Source organism: Limanda limanda, chromosome 10 (assembly GCF_963576545.1).
Source record: "Limanda limanda chromosome 10, fLimLim1.1, whole genome shotgun sequence".
NCBI lineage: Eukaryota > Metazoa > Chordata > Actinopteri > Pleuronectiformes > Pleuronectidae > Limanda > Limanda limanda.
In genome coordinates, this window is record NC_083645.1 from 13,923,412 (window position 1) to 13,939,775 (window position 16,364).

The following is a 16,364-nucleotide window of genomic DNA, read 5'->3' on the forward strand; positions in this document are numbered from 1 at the left end:
GAGGAGCTTGGTACAAAACTATGTAAAATACTTGATTATCAAAGGTAAACCATGTTATTTGTTGTGTAAATGCTGCTCAAACACGTACGGCCATTACGACATGAAATGAAAATTATCTGTCCGTACGTATGGTTAATAATGGCTGCAGCGACAGTGGGAAATCAGCTGGACCACTTTTTCTAAGTCTGAGTTTTGGCCCATCAAGTGTGTCGAGTGTGTGTGTCCTCTACAGCCTCTCGAAGCCGACGGCGCAGAGGAGGAAGATGGCGTAGAGAAGCAGGAGACTGAATCCCAGCCTGCGGTCCAACCTCCAGTGATTCAGATGAACACACAGGACCTGAGGGGAGATACATCGAAAGAGAGAGGGTCTGTTCTCACTGAAGCCGAAATTTACAAGACTAACTTAATTTCCCCTTTAACTGCCATAAATATAGTCTCAAATTATAGGGGGAATTCTAAGTCTGAAAATACAATCAAAGGCTCTCAAGGGAAAAAGATCAGATAAGAAATCCAAGGTCAGGAAGAACAGAAGGTGAATTTGTGTACTGATGCTACAATATGAAGAAAAACTCAGATCAGATTTGATATCAATGGACAGATATGATTGATCACAGAGATCCACTCACGGTCAGTGTGACTGAGGCCAACAGCAGAACCACTGAGTACACCAGACCTTTGCTGTTGATCGTTACCTGAACACACAGGAAACAAAACATGAACACTGTTTTACAAAGCATTCATAAACCTGCAAAAAGAAGGTATTACACAACATAAACATTTCAACATAAATTACGTTGATATGGTGAACTCTAATACCAATTTGGAGTCGCAGTATGTTACCCTACAAGTCCATTAGCCACTCCCTTTTAGCTCCATGTTTGGTCTCTACCACCTTCCCAAGGAAATAGCTGGCACTTCAGCAAATGCTAAACCCTGTTCACCAGATAGCTGCTAACTGAGAGCAGTTAAACTTATCCCATCAAGTAGAATGACTCTCAGTATAGCCCACCCCTACCAAGGCCCAACAGTCCCCTTAAATCCAAGAACACTGCATCAAATCTCACACTCATAGAAATCAATACCCTAAATAAAAACCACACAATTACAACACTTTTAAGAAGGTATTAGTTTGAACAGACAAACGGCTATAAAAACAGCACTTGCAAATATAAGTGTGTAGTCAAGAATCAAAACTAATTCAATTCAATTCAAAGCCTGTACAAAAATGACTCAACTGAAAGTCCATTTTCTACTATGGAAACCACAGAACGTGTTTTGGGTCTTAACCACTCGGTTAATCAGTCTCCAAGCGGAAGGTTCCTGACCCTGATCATATGTTGAACCTTGCTAGGTTTTAAGGATCTTGAATCAGGTCAGATGTATTAGTTAGAGAGTTAGGAATCTTGTGTTACCACTGATCCATAGCTGACTATGAGAGTCCTCAGTGCCCAAGGGAAGCCCAGGCCCAGCAGCACATCAAAGATATTACTGCCAATGGAGTTGGACACGGCCATGTCACCCATCCCTGCAACATTTCACATACGCACACAAACACAAAGAGGAAATCAAATCTGAGATATGTCTGAGTTCATTGTGATTTAGATTAGTAGCAAACCAAAACAGGCAGCAACACAAGATGTGAGTAAATGGTTTACGAGTAGTAGAAGAGTACTAGTAAGTAGTATACATAATATTAATAATATTTGTATGTAAATGTTATTGGTATAGCGCTTTTAACAATGCTCAAAGAAAGTATGTAATGGTTTAATTATGCAATTATTTTACTTTTTTCTTGTCAGTGGGTGGGAAGGGTCAAGGGTTAATTGTGGTTCATAGAAGCCGTTCTGGCTCAGTTTAAGCACATTGTTGTTATCATCATACATCGTGTAGGACATCCTACCTCTATTTTCTACCTCTAAGAATTTTTGTATACACTGTATGTGTGAATTATTGCTGTATGTGAAGGAAAAAACTAATAAAAAAAAAATGCTAGCAAAAAAACAATGCTCAAAGACAATTTACATAGGATAAGAAGAAGTTATAATCAGCAGAGTCAATGCGTGATGAGAGACGATCACACACACACACACACACACACACACACACACACACCTCGTCGGGCGACGATGAGGCTGGCCATACAGTCAGGGACACTGGTGCCGGCTGCCAGAAAAGTGATGCCCATGATGACTTCAGGGATTCCAAATGTGTGGCTGATTATCGTCACCTACAGGGATGAAAAGAAAAGGGGTTGTTGATATGTGTATGTGTGTGTGTGTGTGTGTGTGTGTGTGTGTGTGTGTGTGATGGAGAGAGCATGTGTGTCCTCCTGCATGTGTGTGTTTCCTACCATCCAGACCATGAAGTAGGAGAAGAGGGCTATCCAGAGCGTGGAGGAGAGGAAGGTGAGCAGGTACCAGCGCTCCCACTGTGGCAGGCTACAGTCAGGGATGGTGAAGAAAAGCAGAACGCTCACAGGCCAAGAGAGCAGCCACTTCACACGCATGCACCAGCCGTCTGTGGACGTGATGATGAAACACACAAATTTGGCACCATGGATCATTACTGATTCATTAAAGATTCAGCTTATAAATAATTCACGCAGCTGGGTGTGGATCTGTCTAGGACTCAGTGCCACTCTTCTCTAATTAGCTCCATTAACTATGATCCATCTATTATGCTGAAAAACATTAGGTGAGGCAGGGGGACATTTCCTTTCCTTTCCTTTCCTTCTTTCTGATTTCCTGAGTTTGACATGTCGGTTGAAATAATACAAAGAAAGGGGATGTTTTTTGGAGACACACACATTATTCTGACAAAAAAAACCCGACTTGACTTCGACCTGTCAGACGATCGTCTATTCGATTCTAGACATTTCAATTAAGAGTTGTTGCGTATTATATCTTGAACCACTCACATGGCACGATGAAGGGTTTGAATGGAGTGTTCTCCTCCTCTTGTTCCTCCTGCTCGTCCTCCTCTTCCTCTTCCTCTTTAGACGGTGCTCCCCCACTCGTCCCACCCGCCACCTCTTTACCCATCTCCCTCTCTCCCTCCAGCGTCTGCCTGTCTTCCTCAGCCACCGACCCGTTCTCCCTGCCCCTTGGCCCGCTAGCCCCGGGACCCTCCTCCCCTGAAGTGGCCCCCTCCTCTGGGCCGACCCGAGCCCGAATCAGCCTCTGCCTCTGTGGGTGGGGAGAGGAGTCAGAGAAAAGACGGAGGGAATATGAAAGAAAATAAGATTACAAGAAAGAGTGCAGTGAGCTTATGGAAATGACTTCATCAGACTGTAGAAAACAAGGTGCGGTGATTATGCAGCCGGGCATGTGCTCATATTCACTGGAGGGGATTTAGGAAGCGTGGATCAGGGACTTGCCTGAGAGCAGGGGCAGCACTGGCAGTCACACTTTAATGAAGCAGTGGGAATGAGAAGCACACATGCAGATGAGGAAGCAGATTTGGAGAATGACTTGTTGTCTGCTTTTGTGTCTGGGAGGTTATTACGCATCAGGCAGCCCTCACGTGTCTGTTTGTTTCTTTGTGGATTTATTACATGGTGTCCATTTAACAGCAGACAGGAAGGTGTTTGATGTTCCAGTTAGAGAGTGGCTGAGGTCACAATATTCTGTACGAACTCGTCCAAACCAGAGAGAAAACTAACCGAGACCGACCCAAGTCCGACAGGTTTCCTGTTTGTTGTTACTGAATCTGACCCGACTCTGATGTTTTAACCAGTTACAGGCAAGTCCAGTGTAAAAAGTAAAATACATAGCTCAGGCAAAGCGACCGAAGCTGACCCCAACCCGACGCAAACCCAAATTTTATTTTCAAAGTTTTAGTTTGAACCTGGCCCTGTGTATCCACACTCTAATTCCAGTACATACTGTATCTCTCTGGGATTGTACACAACTCAACAATATATATATATATATATGACATAGTTTGTTTCAGACAATGCTATGTGAGATGTAAAACTTTAAGTAAATGTAAACAAATTTGGAACATTTTGAACAATTTCTTTTCCACTGAACAAATGTATTGAAAAAATGCACCAAGTTAATGAGGAAAAATGCTACAATACTTACAGTAATTTTATTAATATGTGTCTATTAATCTCAAAATGACATAATGATGTTTAAAGTGCTGCATATGCACATTTAAATACCCACCAAACCTAGCCGATTAATGCCCCCCCCCCCCCCCCCCACACACACACACACACACACACACACTGGAACCAGACGTTGTGTTAACAGACCATGTGAGGTGTACCTCACTGATGACCATGTGCCCTGCCATGTGCATACGGGTGAGTGGGGGGGGGAATGCAGGGTCATGAGAAGGCGGAGGCTTGCCTCTGAGAAGGAGAGCTGGTGGGGGTGAGGGTTCATCTGCTCGTCCACCATCGCCACCCCTGTGTCCTGACCGGCCACCACGCAGGAGTCTGGAGGAAATGAAGGGAGATGGACAAATATTAGCAGGAGATTAAATCCGAGAGGACACGAGAGGAGAGTTCATTAAGTCCAAAGAAGTAAAGACAGAGAGGAAAAGCTCTTTTCCTCAATGTGGTGCAGTTCTATTTCAGCTTGTTATCCACAGAGGAACATAATTGGGTTTGACTGGCAGCATAAACTGTGTCACTGGGTCTGTTGAATGCACGTACAAACACGAGCTCCAGCACCTGGCTTCAGCGGCACCATGTCGTTGTCACAGTCTCCGGCGTTTCCGACAGCAGTCGTCCGTCGCAGGATGCTCAGACACGGCTGACCTTCCCTACTGCAGTGCTTCTCTACCAGGCTGCACAGCGACCTGTTGAACCTGCACAAGAGATATTAGTAAGTGTGGAGTGATGGGTTCATACCAACAGGATGGTAAAAGGAGGAAGAGACTCACTTTATGATGACGATGTAGAGACCGTACATAGACATCAGGATAATGGTCTCCCACCTGAGACATGAACACAAACACCAGCACAGATCCATTAATACCAAATCCATCTAAATGACAGTTTGTCTGTTTGTCTGTCAAACTGATCTGATGTTCAAACAACAGGAGAATGAACAGAAAAATGTTCATAAAGTTCTTACCACACAACTTTTTCATCATAGATCACCTGCAAAAAAAATGAAAATAAACTTAATTACACATCAAAAACAAACATTTAACAAGTTTGTAAACAGAACGACCATTCATTCATCCATCCATCCATCCATCCATTCATCCATCCAACCATCCCCCCATCCATCCATCTGTCATTTGATCAGAGGGTTTCTCACCAGGATAAGCACCAGTATGGACAGGATGTAGAAAACAGCGTCACGAAACAGAGGCCACCAGCTCAGAGAGATGGGCTGCAGAGAACAGAAAGGCGTGAGACATCAATATTAGTTTGTGTGTGTCCGTGTGCGTGCGTGTGCGTATGTGTGTGTGTGTGTGTGTGTGTGTGTGTGTGTGTGTGTGTGTGTGTGTGTTTGTGAGAACCACCTGTTTGGAGAAGATGCCACAGAGACCGATGATGACCAGGATATTAAAGACAGCTGAGCCCACGATAGTTCCTACACCCACATCTCCCTTCGTAATAAACACCCCTAGAAACACAGAAAGTCAGATCTAATCATTAAAGAAAAGATGGATCGTTTCTCCCTCACACACATATTAAACCAGCAAATCAAATGTAGAACAGAGGTGTTAGGTTTTCATAACCACACGGGCTAGACAGATATTTCTTTTCATACTGATTGTGTAATATTCACTGAATATCGCCTGAAGGCACCCAGAACACTTCTGTCTTTTGAGAGTAAAATTAATTATTGGTGATATTTGAGGGAAATGTCATTGAGGCACATTTACAAGCAAAAGGTTTTGTTCTTATTCACAGTCAGACCTTTGTCTCCAGCAGCATGTCCATTTTTAAGAAATTGCACCTTATATTCTCTATCAACATTACAGGAGAGATGAGTCTTCTAGGCAAAGTAGAACACCTTGATTGTATCTATAATAAAGTGCTTATTATATTTTTTTTCTCTCATTTCCACAAATGTATACAACATCTCTTTCTGCGTTCTGTGTTTTACAAATACACCACCCCTGGATTAAGGGGCCAGAATATGGACACCAGACTCTTATAATTAATGGTGGAAGGAGAATATGTGAATTCCCGAAACTAAATAATTCACAAGTTCAGACAAAAATGTCTTTTGACCCCAAGAGACAGTCCGGCCTCTTTAGAATGAAATGTCAGGGAAGGATGTTTGTTTATGTGCACTTCTGCTCTTCACTTGCTTGCTGCCTGTGAGCTTTAACACCATTCATTACATTTACCTTCTTCTTGTTCTTATCATTACATTTATCCCATGTTAGATAATAGTAAATAAATTGTCTTTAATTTGGACCCAGCTGTTATCTGTGTGTCCTTTTGAAACAGAGAACAGAGATCCATTGTTTCAATCCATTGAATTTGAAGTAACAGCTCCTTACATGAGATGAGACTGATCGATTTAATCAGAATGTTAAAATTAAAAAAGAGCAAATTAGTTTTGCTATTACACTGCAAGCCTGTGGACACTTGACTCCTCTCAGTCCTAATCATGTGAAGATACATATGATTGCTGGTGAGTGCTGATGTAAGAATGATAGGGCTAACCCATTCGTAGAGTAATTGATTAGACAAGCGTCGTATTTACCGATCAATGAGGTGAAGAGCTCGGGTGCGGAGCTCCCGGCTGCCATGAAGGTTGCCCCGGCAACATCCTGACTGAGCTGGAGGTTCTAGAGGAGAGACAAGTTTGAACAGATCAAGTATAAAGCTGGTGATTCGACCGATTTTCTTGGAAATCGGTGGAAGCATTTCTTACTTTCTTTAACATAGCATGGTGTATTTGACATTTTTTGTGAATTTCTGAAGGCATAATTAAAATACAGCCGTGTGTATAGTGCTTATGTTTATGAACAGGTGACATTTGGTTTGAATCCATATCAGGATGATGATCCAGATGTATCTGCTCTCAACACATGTGGAAATTAAGCCATGGTGGTGGTGTGCACGCCCCAAGTTCCTTCTTGTTCTATTATAGGTTAGAGCTGGGGAGAGGGAGGTCTGCTTTTGCTTAACCTGTTGCCACAGCGACCTGTTTCTGAATAAGCAACGAGCGATGGTTGGGTGGCATGATATCTTTTTTTAACATCACAGTAACATCACAGTACATATGAGAGTAAATCTTAAATACCTCTGATATTTTCTCCAGTGATGGTACAAAGTAAACATCACACACGATGGCCAGTGCATAAAACATATAGATAGCCTGTAAAATATAGGAGATATTATATTGGTAAAGCTGGTTCAGCTCTAATGCAACAAATGCAGTTTCTTTCATTTTAAAGTTCATTTTAAAGTTCTTGTAATGCCGGCAGGGCTGATACTCACACAGAGGACATGGAGGACGACTGCTCCTTGTCTCCGCTGCTCCAGAGTGAAGACGTCTTCAGGGAACTCGCTGATAGCTATAGAAGAAATGGAGAGAAGGAAATGGGAAGATTAATGAAATAAAGTAAGTCTAAATAATTTAAATGACAGGATTTGGACCATGAGATAAAACTGAAAATGTTGATTTAATGATTGACGGATCCCAAATAAGAAAGTCAACTTTTCTTGACTCTGAGACACATTTACATCAAGAAAGTGACCAATGTTCACCTGCATGAATAGAAAGGAACATTACTACTCAGACCAGTCACTGTGACACACAAAGAAAACTTCTAATTGCATCAGCTAATAAGATCACAATGTCCGTGCTCTGGGACTCTCAAAGGCTGGGTCCCCTCAAACTGTGTCTAAAGATGTAGATGTGCTATTTAAAGAAATGAAGGTTGAGGTGGACTGGAGCAGAAGAGGAAATGTGGGATTAAAGAGATTAGGGGAGAGATGGTTCCTCGCACTGCTTTTGCACAGTTAAGTGACAGAAAATTACACAACAAGGTTTCTGATAATGATTGAAAAGTAATATTTAATAAAATATTAATTTGTTACAGGCTCACTAATTTAAATTTAGCTGGTTTCCTTAGTCTTTTGTGATGTGAAGTAAATATTTTTGAATGAGGATGGCTTGCCCAAGAAAATAAACTATATGAAAATATGAGCATCGGATCTGATAAATTACAATTGACAGTTTTCACTATGCGCCGTCAAATTTTTATAAAAAGTTTTTTTACCTTGTTGTTTTTACGTACTTATCCCTCTTTGTTAATCTCACTAATTGTCTTAACTTCTGTTTTCAGTTTACTTGCCGACTGTTCTTTAGCTTATGCGACTGGAAACTGAATATTTCATCAAACCTAAAGATTGACAAATGAAAGCAATTTGATGATATTACCTTTGGCAATTGGTATTTATTATAGATTAATGGAAAATAATAATTAACAGGTTGTCATTTGCAGCTCTGAGCTGAAAAGGAATTCACTTGTGTGTGTGTGTGTGTGTGCGTGTGCGTGTCAGGTTTTATCCCCTAGCAACACATAGGCAGTGACAGCATGAGGTTGAAGTTGTACCAGTCATTCACCTTGTAGCGCTCCTCTTGTGACTTCACATTCATGACATCTAAACTCAGGTAATCTATATCCTACATACATCACATCATGTAGCTGATGCTTTTATGCATAGCGACTTACAATAAGTGCTTTCAACCATGAGGGTACAAACCCAGAACAGCAGGAATCATGTTAGTACATTACATTATTATGCTCCACCTCTTTTCAATAAGCTGCACTGCATGTAAACCTCACCTTCAAGGCCATCTTGACTCTGAGTTGGACAATGTCGGCCTCTTCTCGTCTCTAAGTAAGCTCAGACAATGCCATAACAAGTAAATAAAACCGCTGCCTCCAGAGAAACTTGTGACTTTCCTCACAAGGTTTTCTGATTTAGTTGTTAGACTTATAAAACCTCAAGTGAGGATAAATGTCACAAACAGCAGAGTGACGCAACTTGTGACAGATGTGGATGGAAGATCCTGAACAGAGGAAACCTTGTGCAGTCTGAGGTGTCACACGTAGGGATTGAGACACGGATGTGATAATAACCTGTCACATGATTGGGTTTGGACACCCGGATCAAACGGAATATTTTAGCATCAAGAAAAAGACGTTGTTTTGGAAAATAGAAATTAATAATAATAGATCATTTGAAGAAAACAGTTTCAGACCTTATAATTCCCTGTGGCGGTATGCTGTTTTCCCTTTCTCTCTAATTGGCTGTAAAAATCTGTTCATCTCAGTATCAGACTGTGAGATGCTGTCATCTTTCTCTCTCAGTCCTTCATCACCTGCTCCGAGGGATGAGACCGGGCTGCTGATGAGAGGCTACTAATCAGCAGGTCAATAACGACAGGGCAGGCACTTTGAACCGCTCCAGACACACGCAGCATCCAGCCGCGGATCCAGCGTTCAGTTTCCTAGCAACTGGGTCCCTCAAAGGCCTAACTGTGTTTAAACATCTAGATGTGCAGCTCGAAGAGATGAGGGATGATGTGGACTGGAGAGGTGGGTCGATGCGACGGAGGAGATGGACTTGGATTTAACAGATTCATAAAGATGGGACCACACGCTCTCATGCAAAATACACACACAAAACCCTCTGGTGTTACCAAGATCACCATAGCGACTGCACATTCATCACTGCATGAATATTCAAACCAAAACTTCAATCTGGGTGTGTTGGTGGGTAGAGACATCATTATCCCAAGTTGAAATTCTCACGAGGAACTGTTTTTCAAAGGACAAGACGAATAAGAATAAATTAGTACGAGAATAAACTCTCTTCTCCTCTGTCTCACCGGATCTAGAGATGCTGTCATTTTGGTTGTCGGCTTCTTTTGGCCGATCGAGCTCTCTCTTGAACAAGATGTCAGGATCCACAGTGGCTCCATGCAAACCTAAAGAGAAAAATACATTACTAAAAATTAAATAATAATCATTCTAATTCATGTCAGTGTTTGTAAAAATACCAGAACTTTAGCATAATGTTTACAATTAATCTGTCAAATAAATTATTTGTTAGAGGTTGCAGTGATTTTGTATTCAGGGTATTATTATTATTAACATCTAACATTTGAATATGTTGTAATTTGCGTGGTTACAAACAATACAAGTGATGGATGAGTCAGTGTATATTCTTGTGTTGCAGCACCTGTCACATCATTCAGGTGGAAGATCCAAGCGGCTGTGATCAGACCGACTCCACAGGCGCAGAGCCGCCGGAGGAGGCGCCTCTGCCCCGGCGTCTTCATCCCCGCCAGCCGCCGCCTCTCGCCGGGCTCTCCGCTCAGAACATGTCGCTCCTCCTCGGCTCCGGACTGAAACGATCCGGCCTGTTGCTCCCGATCCACCGTGGCTCAGCTGCTCAGGCTCCGATCTCCATCCGCGACCGGGGAGGATGTTAGTAAGCGTCGGCCTCTCATCAGCATCTCAGCGCCCGGGACCGGTGAGTCAGAGTCGGTCAGTCAGCGACCACCGACCGGCCACAAGCTCCAGCTCCAGCAGATAGAAACAGCAGCTGCAGCATCTGGACAGAACCAGCCCGCTAACCCACACCGCCCTCACGTCCCCTTCAGTCTGATCCTAGATTAATGATGTGTTTCTTCCCCTGGCTGGGAGGAAGGAGGGAGTCACAGACGAGCCCACCAGGAGGCGCCCTCAGCTGGGTGGGGCGAGTGAGACTGGCAGCGCATGGAGGAAACTGTGTCGATGGACACACTTAACTAATGCACACAGTGAAACACGCAAAAAGGTGAAACACAGTGAGTCCTAACTGTACAGTGAGATGGGGAATGAACAGCCCTATCATAACCATTAAACATGTGTAATGTCATTTTAAGCCTGTCCCAGAATTTGTCCTGGCTTCAATGTCAAACTATTAACATCCATTCACTTTCATCATCACTTCCCACATCAGAATACACAAGGCACCCAGTTTATTTTGAATAATTAGACTTTATCTGTTACTTTAAGAATCGAGTAAGTGACTTTGGTGTAATTTCCGTTTTTAAAGGTTCAGTGTGTAGAATTTAATGACATCTAGTGGTGAAGTTGCATGTTGCAGCTGAATACCCCTCACCTCACAGTCCCCTTCCAAGCGTGAAGGAGAACCTGTGGTAGCCTTCAGTTGTCATAGCAACTTTGTTTGTCCAGTTTGGACTCCTGTAAAAAACATGGCAGCCACTGGAAGATTTATGAATTAAAATATTTTATGTAATTTTTTATAGATTACTCAAAAACTGTAGGAAAGATTTCCATGAACCTGATGGAAGGATGAGATATGGATTGAGGGGCAACACATTCGATTTTGGTGCACATCTGGATAAGGGGGCAGATCCAAGAACATTATCTTTTCACTTTTTTTAACATTGTGAGATAGAGCATTTTTTTGTCATTTTTTAAAGAAGTTTTCCCAGATAACTACCTGGATCTTAATGAAAACATTGGGCGTATTTACAGGGACTGTTGGCTCTGCTGAGTGACATTCTAGTTAATGTTGTATTTTTGAAACAATTAAAATATTAGCTATAAAGCATTATTATTTGTGTCGAAAACAAAAGTTACAAAAACAACCCACATTGGTGCAGATGAGTGGATGTCACTTTATGAAAGGTTACGGTTTTTCGATCAAACAGGAGGTGCGCCAGCATAGTGCACACTGAAGTAGGGCGGTAATATCATACGTGCACCAGTCCAGAAAGTGTTGATGGGAAACAAATCACTGTTTCCTGAGATGCTTGCTGAAGACACACAGACCAAAACCAGGAGAAAGAAGATGCACATCAGGAAGAGGCCTGCTCTCTGGACGGCTGTTCGTAAGGATCCTGTCCACCTTAGATAATGGGGAAGTGCAGAGAAGAAAGAAAATGAAAAAGAGCAGTATCAGCATGATACAGAACTACAATTCCCTGAATACAATAAATTATCCAAAAATATTCCTAAGTTTCCTTTATCATACGATTATTAATATATCAGAGCTACTACCTGAAGTCTGTTTTGGTCTGAAGATCCTCTGTGAGACTCTCAGGGTTCAGCAAGTCCTCGGTGTCAGTTTCCTTCTGCAGCAACAACACCAGAGATCATTAACAACAGAGCTACTTCAGAGAGTGGACTCTGTAGAGGCACTCTAGTGGTCACTTGTGGAAGTAAATTACAAAGGTGTTGAATGTCCACATTTTATAAGAGTCCCAACATAGAAGCAAGACCACATACGTGTCTTAGATGTGTGGAGTCTGATGTGTTTGTTTTCACTTCATCTAAAGTGGCCAGCAGCTTAATCTCTTCTAAGAGGGACAGAGGGGGACTGAGCGTTCCATCGGTTTCCTCCGTCAGCTCACCCAGAGCAGAGCTGGAAACCAACAGCAGACACACAATCCAGTGTTGAGTGCACACAGATGTAATTGTGACATTCACTGAAAGCAGAGAGGATTTTGAGTGTCAGAGTTACAGTAAGGCCTCATCCTGTCGGTCCTCCCACTGCTCTCTCAGTTCCTGATTTGTCTGCCTGAGATCCTGGAGCAAAGAAATCAAAACATCTGTCAGCAGCCAACACATGTCGCAGATTTATTCCTGCACTGAACATTTATTATTCTGTTAACAATACAAGGCTGTTTGTTATGAAATGTGTCAGAAATAACGTGAGAGGAAATAATTAAAAGCTGCAGCTTCAAGATATTATATTTTATAAAATAAACAATTCAGTAAAATAATAAAATGTTGTTAATTTCTTAATATAAGTTTGATATTTTTTTTTTTCATGTGTGTTTTCTTTTTATCTATAGTTATATATAATAATGTTTGTGGTTAAACTATAAACAAATAGGCTCCAATGTCTTTGTCATAAGCGTTTGACAACATCTAACGATTCAATGCCAATTTTTTCAACGTATCTCTGCCGATTTATCATTATCTAAAATGTTGTACTCCCTAATAGTGGCACCTCCAAAAATCCTTATTGGTCGGGCTATGATGATGAGTATGAAATTATGAGGTGTGTTCAAATTTACATCTTTACCTTTATTATGATGGAAAACTCTTCTACTGTTTCCTCCAAGTGCTCCAGTTCTAAGTTTTTCTATTACAAAACACACACATTTAGAAAAACGATGATCATATAATGACAAATAAAAAACTGTCAAAATATTCATGTTGAATTTCCAAAGAGAAGGATCATATTAAAAACCTTTGGTCAGCCACTACCCAGTACTGATGTCTCTGTTCATACCTGATGAAGACTTTCATCCCTCTGCTGCAATCTGGCATTAGCCTCCTCCATTTCAAACTGAGAAAACACACAACATAACAAATAAAGAGCTGTACATTGACAATGTGAAATGAGCAGTGATGGGATGAATGGAACAATAATTAAACGTCTCTGAGTTGAATCCTCTGTGTTACCTCAATGGTTTTAAGCGCAGCCTTGAACTGGCTCAGGCTTATCATGTCCTGCTCTCTCTCTTGCTGAAGGTTCTTCAGCTGAAATTATTTAAATTTGGAAAATGTTCACATGAATGTACACAAATGTAGTGGTATACTGCATGACGACAGACTGGAGTTGTGTGAAAAGGTGCAGACATTACACCTCTGTAGTTAGTTTCTTATTTTCTTCCTTCATCTTGGTGGATTCCTCCTCCTGCACAAAAACACAACATGAAGAGTTAGCTGGAGATTTTTAAAATGACGAGCACAAGGTAATTAGACAGGTGGAAGTTTTTTGGTTTGTCTATCTGATATGTATGATAGCGTTACAGCTGATTACGCACACTGCCAGTATTGTGGTGTCAGAGATTAATCCAGTTTGATTAGCTGTGAATACACTACTGTTTGTATAAAACTCAGTATGGAATTTCCATTTCTGACAAACAGGAGTATGTTATGAACTCTTGAAACACGTCTTAAATTGTTTATGACATTTTTGCCTTTGGAAGAAAAAAGGAACCATACATGTATCACCTAAGCCACACTTTCACTTTCCTAGTGATACATTAAATTATTTAACAAAAATCTGAAACACAAAATGTTTACAGAGAAGCTTATAAAATTGCCTTAAATGTATTATCCTTGACATTAACTACTGAGATGAGATACTAGTGCAGTGAGGGTTTTCTGTATAAGTCCTCTGAAAGGATGAGTTAAGGGTTCAGAACATTTACAAGTTAGTTTAAGTGATATAACCAACTGCACTAAACTCCCTGTTGTTGAGTAGAATTACCAATGAAAGCCACCTCATATCCCTGTGACCACGCTTCACTAACCAGAAATACATATTGCAATACTTTAACAATTATGGTTTCCCACCATTTTCTGAATCTGTTTTTCACTGCATCTTTTAACATCAAGGTCGTCGGTAAGGAGGAACCTGCAAGGTTCTGCTTCAACTTCCTGTGCTTGACTGATGAGCTTCTCCAGGCTAAAGGCACACAAACAAGCTGCTGACAGTTACTCAGTGTTACAGCACTGCTGGAAAAGCACTAATACAAAAACAGTTGATAATGAAGGCAAAACAGTATTTAAATGACACATTCTGATACAGATTTAAATACAATACTGAAATCGACTGGGCTAAGGATGAGTCTTTCGTGGCAGGTACAGCCATGTATCAACATAGTCATATGAGGCGTCTTCTGAAACAGAGCTCAGAGGAAGAACATATAAATAAATAAGACAAGAAATGAGCCTTGTGGTATTCCACAGGGGATGAGTGCAGTGCAGTGGAAAAATTTGTTCTAATATATTTTGTTATGGTGGTTGTTGGCCCAAATACCAAAAGGATGCATAATGAAAAAGACACAATTATAGTGCAGATGATGAACACGCTAAAAGAGAATTGCAGTGACAAGTTGAGGTCAAACTGTCCAGGGACCTTTCTGCTAATGTGTGGGTGATGATGTGTGACAAGTTACACTTTCACTTGTTTTCTGAGGGCGACGTTCTCTGAGCGCAGTGTCGCCATATCATCATCTGCAACATCCAGCCAGAGCCTCATCGTAGTGTTCAGCTCCTTCAGCTGGCTCTGACCGTAATCCAGCTCAGCTATTTTCTCAAGCATATCCATCTGTGTCCTACACACAAACATACACACACACAGACACACAGAGACACACACACACCCGAAACAAAGGTTCATATATTGCTATAAGGTGAATAAATCATACAGTTTGTGTGTGAAGGTTTGTTCAGTGAACATCACTCACATATTTTCCTTTGTGATTTCCATCCTGGTGGTTTACTGCTCTCTCCTGCTTGTGATCAACATATGAACAATTCACATTATAAGTGACAGACAGAGACATATTCTCCATTCTTCTTCTATCCTTCATTTATATTGCATCTAATAATATAACAACATGACATATAAGCTAAAAAAAACATTACATCTATGATCCTCTGAACAATGTTTATGGAGTAAAGCTCTGCATTGAATTAGACTCACTGATCCAATTAGCTTATCTACTGGTATACCATACATTCATTATTTATACAATTAATAATTAGTCTCTTTAAATTGACATTTAAAGAGACTGCAGGGTTTCTACAGGGTTTAAGGCATAAAATATACAGATGTCAACTAAAATAGCCCAGAATTACTCAACCCATGCAAGAATTAGTGACAATTATATCACACTTGTCATTTCCTTCCAGCTATTTGAAACAATAATTCATAATCTATACATAGATATCATTACTTCATGAAGCACACCCTTGACCCACATTTGCAGCATAACATGTAAACGGACGGATAACCACTTTCAAAAGTAACATATTTCTAATTTAGTTACACATATAAATTGGACATGACCTAAAAAAGCTTTTCAAGATGTTTTTTTTGTTAAATCACATGTGGTTACTTAATGTGTGATACTACATCACATAACAGTGACAACTTTTAATACTTTTTAAGATCTGCAGATATCTTGGAGTTACATTGTTAGCAACGACATAAGGTGAAGTCAAAGTAAGTTAAACAGCTGCTCTGTCTAGAACATAAAAATCTATTAAATACAGGAAATACAACAGATTAGCCTGGTTAGCTTAAAACTAACACACTATAATGAGAGCTACATCAGCTGAAAAAATAATAACTACGGTATTTCTAAGGGAGTTCAGGTTCAATTTCATGCTACTTTCCATTGCTAATGTTAGCTCACATGTTTTGATTTAGCTAGCTCACAGCCAGATTGTTTCGAGAGAACAGATTTAATTCACAATTTAGATAATACTTGTAAACATGAACTAGATTTAAAAAGAGATGTCAGTGTTTTTCAAGACCTGGTGACAAATAGTCACTCATGTTCTCACCCAGCTAGCTTAATGCTAACCACACCACCACAGCTAAC

At 40.8% G+C, this 16,364-nt stretch overlaps 1 pseudogene; it reads right to left on the minus strand.

Annotated features, from left to right (window-relative positions):
• Window positions 1-226: 226 nt before the first annotated feature.
• LOC133011398 (sodium/potassium/calcium exchanger 3-like) lies at window positions 227-10,280 on the minus strand (annotated as a pseudogene).
• Between the last annotated feature and the right edge of the window lie 6,084 nt (window positions 10,281-16,364).